The sequence below is a fragment of the Dipodomys spectabilis genome, unplaced genomic scaffold (assembly GCF_019054845.1).
Source record: "Dipodomys spectabilis isolate Male_0828 unplaced genomic scaffold, ASM1905484v1 ptg000102l, whole genome shotgun sequence".
Classification (NCBI taxonomy): domain Eukaryota; kingdom Metazoa; phylum Chordata; class Mammalia; order Rodentia; family Heteromyidae; genus Dipodomys; species Dipodomys spectabilis.
In genome coordinates, this window is record NW_024870779.1 from 9,089,524 (window position 1) to 9,099,455 (window position 9,932).

General features: G+C 40.3%; 1 pseudogene; it reads right to left on the reverse strand.

Annotated features, from left to right (window-relative positions):
- Nucleotides 1–5,751: 5,751 nt before the first annotated feature.
- LOC122113996 lies at nt 5,752–6,616 on the reverse strand (annotated as a pseudogene).
- Nucleotides 6,617–9,932: the final 3,316 nt, after the last annotated feature.

The window sequence follows — 9,932 nt, forward strand, 5'->3', positions numbered from 1 at the left end:
GGTCACCACACTCTATCTCTAATTAACCAGTAAAAAACCTGGGCTGGAGGCATGGCTCAAGTGGTAGAATGCCAGCTATAAACTGAAGAGTCCAAACTAGAGTAAGAGATCCTGAGTTCAAGACTTGATACTAGGTGTTCATGCACATGAACACACACATACAAATTAGCCTAAGATATCAGTAAAGTTTAATGATTACTTTATAAGAATTAGATATTATACTACCATAGGAATTAGAATGAACTATTCTATTACTCTTAATTATAATTCTTATTGGTATTTCATTTATACATTTTCATGGTTTGTAAGACTATCAATTTACTATAGCACTCTACTGCTGTGAATTTCTTGTACAATTAAATGTCTATGAGAAACAATCATAAAGTCATTAATTCTTTTCCCAGAATAATCACATTTTAGCTTACTGATTTACATGTGGTTAACTTGACAATTACAATCTGTTTTATGATAAATTTTGCATTTAATAGTTATAGTGATTATTATTATTTTCATGAAATAATCAATTTATACATAGAGGAGCAAGTTGATTTTACAACCCAGAAGGAGTATACTAAATAAATGAAGCAAAATGACTTGATTGTAATAAATCTAATATAGTAGATGATATGTTTAACAAAACTCATTGCTCTTCATAGATAAGCAATCCCAGATATAGATGTGTCAAAGAAAATGTTAATTATTCCACTGGAAAATTCCTCAATATCTCATCTGTAGTAGAAAAGATAGAAAGACTACATAATTGCTTCATTGAAAAATTAAATACTATTACCTTTTTGTAACAAACTATGCCAAGAATCCTAATAAGTTGTCAGCATAGCTCTACAGAATATGTATATTATTTTTAGCCTAGCTTTTCAGAAAAATGCATATTATTTTTAATTGACACAGTACAAGACATTTTAAGTAGATGAAATGAGTCTGCAGAACTATTTAAAATTTATATTTCTAAACTGCACAGTTATAAATGAATTAATTTATTTAATGTACTTCCCAGTATGATAAATTAAAACTGTCATTGTAGAAAATAGATTTGAAAAGAGAATTATTCCAGATTGCTACTTTAAGCTAGTATATACTAAGATTAAAATTTAGGTATCAAGCCAGGTATGTGGACACAGACCTGCAATTTTGACACTTGGGAAATGGAGACAGGAAGATCTTGAGTTGAAGTCTAGTATGACTTATATATTGATACCCTACTACAAAAAAAAGATAGGGCCTAGGAATGTAGCTTAGTGGTAGAGTGCTTGCCTAGTATGCATGAAGCCCTGGGTTTGATTCCTCAGTACCACATAAACAGAAAAATCCAGAAATGGCACTGTATCTTAAGTTGCAGAGTGCTAGCCTTGAGCAAAAGAAGCTCAGTGACAGTGCCCAGGCCCTGTATTCAAGCCCCAGGACTGGCAAAAGATACATATAGATATCAGATATCAGAGATTATTTGATATTTGGTTCCTGTATGTCATGTTCTTCTTCTAATTGAAATTAACTTAGTATTTAGACATAATTTTTCCTTGAATTCCATTTTAGTTAATTTGTGTATAGCTCTCTCCAAAAAATTATTTATAGCAATTTAGAAAAATAGAGAAACTATATAAAGATAAAGTAAACATTTACAAGGAAAATGAAGGAAAAAGAGAAGGCAGACAGAGGTCTGTGTATCTGGTGCGTGGCTTGAACTCCCACCTCTTATTGTATTATACCTCAAATTTGCCTCTGGGTTTCTAAGTTGTTATGATGTACAATGGACCACGTGTCAAAGGGTCTTGTAGCCAATTATACTTTTACCGAAGCGAATACAGCATTACTTTCATGAAATAGTCCCTCATGCTCCTCCAGAGCCTTTCCACTCACAGTCAAGAGGTAGACTCTATGTTTAAGGATACAGGTGGACCCGTTGCAACAATGAGAAGTACAAGTTGTCATGTCGAAAACGAACTTTACAACTTTGGTTGGGGGGGGGGGGGGACGGGGAGAGGCTGGGAAGGGATGTGAAGGGTAAACAAAGGAGGAGGCTACAATGCTTGATAAGAAATGTACTCATTATCTTGCCCATGTAATTGTAACCCCTCTGTACAGTATGTTCACAAAAAATAAAAATTAAAAAGAGGTAGACTCTACTTCCCTTCTCCTTGAACCTGGGGCATGACTTTCTGGTTACTCCAACAAATAAAAGCAATGGAAGTAATGCCATGTGATTTGCACATATAAAATCAATTCTCTCTCTCTCTCTCTCTCTCTCTCTCTCTCTCTCTCTCGTGTGTGTGTGTGTGTGTGTGTGTGTGTGTGTGTGTGTGTCTTTCCTCCCCCCACTTAGATACCAGCCACCATGAGACTGATATAGCAGACCAAACCATATGGAGAAAATCAGATGTAAGAGCTCCACCCAAAGTCCCAGCGAAGGTCTCATTTCAAGCCAGCATCGCACACTTGAAGGATGAGCCTGCAGAAGATGACATCCCCAACCTTTGAGTATTCCACTTGACACCCTAAACACAACAGAGCACAGAAACCAACCCAGCTTCTTGTTGGAATTCTCGGCCATAGAATTCAGAACATACTACAATTTAGGATATTTTCTTATGTAGCCATAGCAACAGGACAGAAAGAAATGTAGAAAGCTCAACCATTTTCACTTCAGAAAGACTGGAGATGCATTTCTTTTGTGGGTCTTTAGAACACTGTGTCATACAACAAATTAAATTCCCAGCCACATTTGCAGAGCAGCATATGGACAGTCTTCTGGGTCACCTTACATATAACATTCTGAACCAGGGCAAACAGCAGAGTGGCAAAAGCAAATATAGGACAGGGTCACAAATGCAGTTCAAGCTGGTTGCTCCCTGATGGCATGACCTGCTGCTAAGGTGTGTTGTAGTGAACAGAGGTTGCACCATCAGACCCGACTCCTAAATAATTAGTACTGCCAGAGTTAAAGAAGGGAGAGTGAAATGAAATAACAGGGAACTTTTACTTCTTACTCTTTAATTGCTACTTGAAATTTTTATTCTCATCTTTTTTTTTTTTTTTTGTCGGTCGTGGGGCTTGAACTCGGCCTGGACGCTGTCCCTCAGCTCTTCAGCTCAAGGCGAGCGCTCTATCACTTGAGCCACAGCACCACTTTCGGTTTTCTGGTGGTTTATTGGAGATAGGAGTCTCACGGTCTCTCCTGCCCGGGCTGGCTTTGAACCGTGATCCTCAGATCTCAGCCTCCTGAGTAGCTAGGATTACAGGCGTGAGCCACCAGCACCCGGCTTTTATTCTCATCTTATTTTTTAATGTACGAGTAAATGAGGCTTTGTGTCTTATGTGTGGAATTTACAGTCTTCCAAAAGCATGTGTGATTTCTTAGAAGATTTTTTGTTGGTTTGATTGGTTTTTGCCTTTTTGGAAAACCTTACTAATATGTTTTGCCTTTATCAGCTTCTTTCCCATGGTACAGATATTTGGAGACAAATGTAATCTTTTATATTTTTTTCTGATTTGTAATAGCCACAGGCTATTGTATTTTTAAAGGCAGTCCTATACAATACAAGGCTAAATTAATTACTACCCTCTTTAAATTACTGAATTCTGAAAGCTGGCATATGGGTGATGACCAGAAAGTAGATTGGGAATGTAGAGTTCTAATTGGTTGAATTCCCTGGTGCTCCAATTATTCAGGATTTCAGTCTGTGATGGACTTTCCAAAGTGAACAGGTTGTGGTATTGGTGTTTCTTGTGGCATGACACTGAATTTTTTCTTTTTTTTTCTTTCTTTCCTTTTTCTTTTATTAAATTACTTGGCATTGAACTTGGGGCCTGGAGTTACACCCCCAGTCCTTACACAAATGCTCAAGATTATTGTCCTCACATGTATATGTAATATATATGTGTATGTACTGTATATAATATACTATTAGCACACTATATATAATGTATGTGTATTATATGTATATATGTACATATAGTACATATACATCTATACAGTATACATCTATGTGACTGTGAGAGAGAAGCATGCTTGTGTGAGACCAGGACCAGGCAATGCCTCTAGAGATGTCCTAGCTTTGGCTTTTATTAACCATGATCTAGAAAGTGGGTACTGGTGGCTCACACCTATAATCCTAGCTACCTGGAAAGCTAAGATCTGAGGATAACAGTTAGAAACCAGTCTGAGCAGGAACATCTGTGAGACTTCTCTGTCCAATGAGCCACCAATTGGCTTGAGCCCTGAATTTAAGACCTAGTACAGGCACACACACACACACACACACACACACACACAAACATATCCACACACTTCACATCTATCTGGCTATCCTTCACGAACATCTTTTCATCAAAAGTTTTGATTTATAGGAAGTTGGAAGTTACATTCTCTGAGAAAGTATGTAAACTACCTTATATGGCCAGGAAAATTCAGTCTAGATTGAGGCAGGTGTGATGCCCAGTAGAGAAATTATAATGAGATGAAACAACAGAAAATGAGTACAGATCCCAACTGTGTGACTTGTCCCCCCAGACACTAGCTTTTGATGGCAACTCATGAGCCAGATCCAGTCTTTTTAACTCTAATAGAGAATTTTTGGTCTTTGCCTTTGGTCCCTGGAAGTAGACTCTAAACCTAGGCAATGTCCTACCTGATGATAGTGTCTAGCTGGCCTGAGGACTTTGAGCCTTTCAACAAAGTGACATAGGCAGGAAATTTTAGGTCACTTTCTATCTGTTTGACATCTGGAGAGGCTAGGGACAAGGATTTTGGTGACCTCCCTATTTATCAGTATGCCACAGTGCTGTCATGTTGGAAAATTAATGCTCTGTTGATAAGCAAGACAACTGGAAGCTTCCTTAACCCATGTGCCTCTTGTCTTGGTTGACTTTAATCTCTATTCTTAAGCTCCAGTAAACAGGAATTTAAGTGTACTAACTTTAAGTGACTTTTGTGAATCTCTCTATCCGATTATGGGTCTAGTTCCCCAAATGCACAATTAATTTCTGAGTGTGCACAGTTCTATGGACTATGTTCCCTCTGATGTTGCAATAATAAGAAAATCTGTAAGCTTTTATTTTTAACTTTATTTTTTTATTTTTTAGCTATACTGGAGATTTGAACTCGTGGCCTTGTGCTCAGTAGGCTGACACTCTATTGCTGAGCCACGCAACCAAGAATATAGTATTTCATTCATGTCCAGATGAGTATCACACAGCATACACATATACAAAATAAGGAAAAATCACAGGAAAGACTATTGGTGTGAGACTGCCTTGTAGGACATCTTAGTTCTGTGAGTCTGAGATGAAGGGGTCCCCCATGTTGAAGCAGGCAGCAGTAGGATCCCAGCAGCACAGGTCTCTAAGCACTGTTTACAATGCAACTAGCAGAGTCATGGCATGTCACTGGTGTCCATGACAACAGACATTAAGTAGTAAATAAAACACAGCAAGGTGAAGTAATACATATCACTTTTTGCATTGTCATCCAGATAGTTTCCTTTTATTTATTTATTTATGTCAGTTGTGGGGCCTGAACTCTGGGCCTGGGTGCTGTCCCTCAGCTCTTCAACTCAAGGCTAGTACTCTACCACTTGAGCCATGGCACCACTTCTGGCTTTTTCTGAGAATCGAACCCAGGGCCTCATGCAGGCAAGGCAGGCACTCTACCACTGAGCCACCTTCCCAGCCCAGACAGTTTCCTTTAACTAAGAGTCGGGTCCAAAGTCTAACTCCCTTGAGTTGGTTGCATTCCAGTTATTGCTTTGCCTTGCTCTGAACTGGGAGATACAGTTTAAACTCTGCAGGCAGCTGGTCTTCTCAGCGGAGTCTGTCCGAGAGGTGAACCTGGCAGATGCAGCACTTTGCATGGAGCTGCACTCTCAGAGTCTCAATATCTTTTGTGCCAGATGCTCTCCAGGTGAAGTCAGATACAGATTCATTATCTGAATCTGGTTTCACCCATCCTCCAGCCTCCTGGGCAGAAGAGTTTGACACAGTTTAGGTACTTTCTTGCTTGAAACCACTGCTGCACAAAAATTTTTTTCAAGTTTTTGATCATCATAACAAGGAAAGGAAGTTTAATCCTCAGCATCTTCTTTGGGTCTTCAGGACACCTGATGTACATGGTGTTGACATTTGTCCCTTCAATCTCTAGTACCAGGGCCTGGGTGTCATTGCCAGTGATTTTTTTTTTGTCATAGGGCTTGAACTCAGGGCCTGGACACTATCCCTGAGCTCTTTTGCTCAAGGGTAGTGCTCTATCACTTTGAACCATAGCTCCACTTTTGGTTTTCTTCTAAACTGAGATCCTCATATCTCAGCCTCTTGAGGAGCCAGGATTACAGGTATGAGCCACCAGTATCCCACTGTCAGTGGCTGGGGTTTTGTTTTTTTGTTTGTTTGTTTTTGGTCAGTTGTGGGGCTTGAACTCTGGGCCTAGGCGCTGTCCTTGAGCATTTCAGCTCAAGACTAGCACTCTACCACTTGAGCCACAGCACCACTTCCTCAGTGGTTATTTTGATGTGGTCATTCTGTACTTTTTTGTCCCAGATTTACAAAGCCTTGCTGCCTATGCTGAATGGGATGGACAGGAACCTCTCTGGAAGGTGTTTTTGAACATCTGCCCTAGGCTCCACAGGGGATAGCAGCACCCAGTAGCAAAGGCCAAGGACAGACCTCTGATCCCAAGGAGGAACACTCAGCTCCCAACCTGCAGACACTGACCGCAGGTATTGGATGCAGGTGCTAGGCCTGCAAGCCTCAACTCCCACAAAGCTGCCTCATGCACGAAACCACAGCAACTCCCTAGCCCTCTTTTGTTTTTTTGTGTGTTTGTTGCTTTGTTTTTACTGGTTACTTCTAGGACAGACTGTTGCTTTTCACCCAGGGGTGAGCAGCAATCCTCCCACTTTTCCAATGTTACTGAGATCCCAGGCTTACACTACCATGTCCAGCTTTCCTTTGTGGAGGTGAAGTCTTGTGCACTATGCTGCAAGGACTGGCTTGGAGCTTCAGTTCTCCAGTGGCAGCTTCCCACATAGCTTGTGATAGCAGGCATGAACCACTAGACCCTTTTAAAGACTGAGATAGAGTCTTGCTGGTTTTTCTATCAGAGCTATCCTCAAACAACTCTCTACCTGATGTCAGAATTCCAAGTTGCTAGGACTACAGGTGTGAATCATTGGCACCCAGTCCAAGGCTTTCTATCCATAGCACCTAATGAGTTATCAAAGACTGCAAGGAAACTAAGATAGGAGTAGGCACATATGAATGGACTTTATGAGGCTGGGGTGGGGGGCGGGGAGTGAAATGGAAGACAACCAAATGAAGTCGGTCACAGGGAATGAAAGTCTGGAGAAGGAACTAACCTATCTATTGGAAAAGAAATGCCTAAATTACATAGACTTGGTCTCCAAGATACTTTATATCCTCAAATCTGCTTCAGTAGGATTGTCAAATTGCCAAAGAAGCATGGTTTCAGAAACGTCCCATGTTCCTAATACTTTTCATGGAAAGGTCCCAAGCCTAAAAGTTAGACCTACCTTTCTTTCTTTTGTATTCTAATGTTCTGGAAGTTTCCTGGAACTGATCTAGGTTGTAATTATTTAAGAAAACCACTCCACATAAGTAGAATTGAGCAAGACACTCAGATTGAACACTCCCTTAAGCCAATCTTTCCTTGATCTTTATGATGAAAAACAACTGAAGCTACATACCATGGCCATTGTTTGCCTTTAAAGCAAGTGACCAGTCTAGAATTGAGTCACTGTGAAAATGTCAGAAATACTAGCCCTGATCTGAAAATTGGAACTCCCAAATACTCCAAATTATAATACCTCAAATTTCACACTATGAAATTTTTTTCTTGCAAATGTATAGAATTGAAAATGTGACTGAATGGTAGAACATTTGCCTAACATACACAAGTCTCTCTGTTTGTCTCCAGAACTGAGAAGGAAATGTATAAAATTACTTCTAACATATAGTTGAGATTTGCATGAAACATAAGGCATAAGATTTCTATGAAACATAAAATTTTGTCTTTAGATTTTGATCTCATCCCCAAGATCTCTCATAATTTATATGTAAATAAAAATCCCAAATCACATCTGGTTTCAAATGAGGAATGCTCAGCTTCCATCTGAACTGGCTCTCCTCCTTATCTACCCAAACTACAATCACATGATTGGTTACAACTTGCAGACCAGAGTCTCCGTATGCAGGAATGACTTCTCTTCCCTCCATGTGACTTTGTATTTTGGCCTATGACATTAGCGATACAACTTTCCAAACATTAGTTTCTTTATGAGCAAGAGACTAGGAGTTTAATTTTTTTAATTGAGGAGACTTTCAGGAACCAAAACCCCTGAGAACAAAGGCCATTTAGATACAGATTCCACCTGTAGGCCTCCCACATGTCTATGGGACATTCTGGAGAGCCCACTATGGCCATGGCAGGAATCCATAGAGCAGTTTTCTCTGTGGTCATTGGGCCAGCAGCATCAGCATCCATATGGACTGAAATTCAAACTCTCAGGCCCCACCCAAGCCTGATGAGTCAGACTCTCTCTCTGTGACCTCCAGCTGGGTGACACTGCCATTAAGAGAATGAGAGATCATTGGTCTGGCTTCACCACTGACACTGGTGGTGACATCACAGACCACTAACAGCATTTTTATTTAGTGTGTATTAACTGTCCATATCTTACTTCCAGCTTTCAGAGAAGCATCCTGTCTGGCAGCATCCATGTCTGAATACACAAACCATCTTCACTCTTTCCTCCCAGGGCACATAGCTTCTTGAGTGTGTGTGGACCTGTCTTTCTTGGGGTGCAGCTATCTTGATCGCCTTTCCTCCCTGTCTTGAGCCTCAGCTATACCTCTGTTCACAGTCCCCAAAGCCTGGTGAGGTAGGGGAATCTTTAAAAACTCCAACATTCGGCTGGGAAGGTGGCTCAGCAGTAGAGCGCTTGTCTTGCATGCATGAGACCCTGAGTTCGATTCCTCAGCACCACATAAGCAAAAAGAAAAAAGCCAGAAGTGGCTCTGTAGCTCAAGTGGTAGAGCGCTAGCCTTGAGCCGAAGAGCTGAGGGACAGCACCCAGGCCCAGAGTTCAGGCCCCACGACCAGACCCCCAAAACAAAAAAAGCAAAAAAAAAAAAAAAAAACTCATGTTTCTGGACAGAGCTTGAAATATTAGTGGTTGCCAGATATTGATACTTATGTATTTAAATTTTGCTCTTCTTTCCTACATATCATTCGTTGGGAATCTCAAAGGAAAGGACTCAAGCTTTCCTGGGTAGCTGGCTTGGTTAGGACTTAGCTATATACCTTTAAGCTTGATGGTGGAGACTCTGTGTGTGTGTGTGTGTGTGTGTCTGTGTGTGTGTCTGTGTCTGTGTCTGTGTGTGTGTGTGTCTGTGTGTGTGTGTTTCTGTGTGTCTCTATGTGTATAACTTTGCTTCAGTAAACCGCAGATCTTCACCTGTTGCCAATGTGAGTCACCAGCACCCAGCTATGAAATGGAATTTTAAAATTAGTATTAGGGAAAGATTCTTTCTTCCTCCTGATTTTGAAGCTCACTTGTTAAAAGAAAAAAGAAAGAAAAAAAAAGCAACACAGAGCCATTCCTGTGAATTCACAGTTGGTCTGCCACATTACAGCAGTTATAGATGGACCAGTAAATCCTGTTTCTTTCTGCAATTAGAAATCTGGTGCTGGCAGCCAACGAGAATTCATAGAGTATCAATAAATCCTTAGGTTTAGGAGAGATTGCCTTCTCTAAACACTGACTAGTATTTTTGTAGTGCTTTTCCTATTAGAAATACAATTTCACTGGCACACTGTGCAAGTTATTCTTTACGAAATACTCTCTCACTTCCCCAACTTCAGATTGTTATAAGGGAGAAAATGAGAAGGACAAGAACTGAAACCC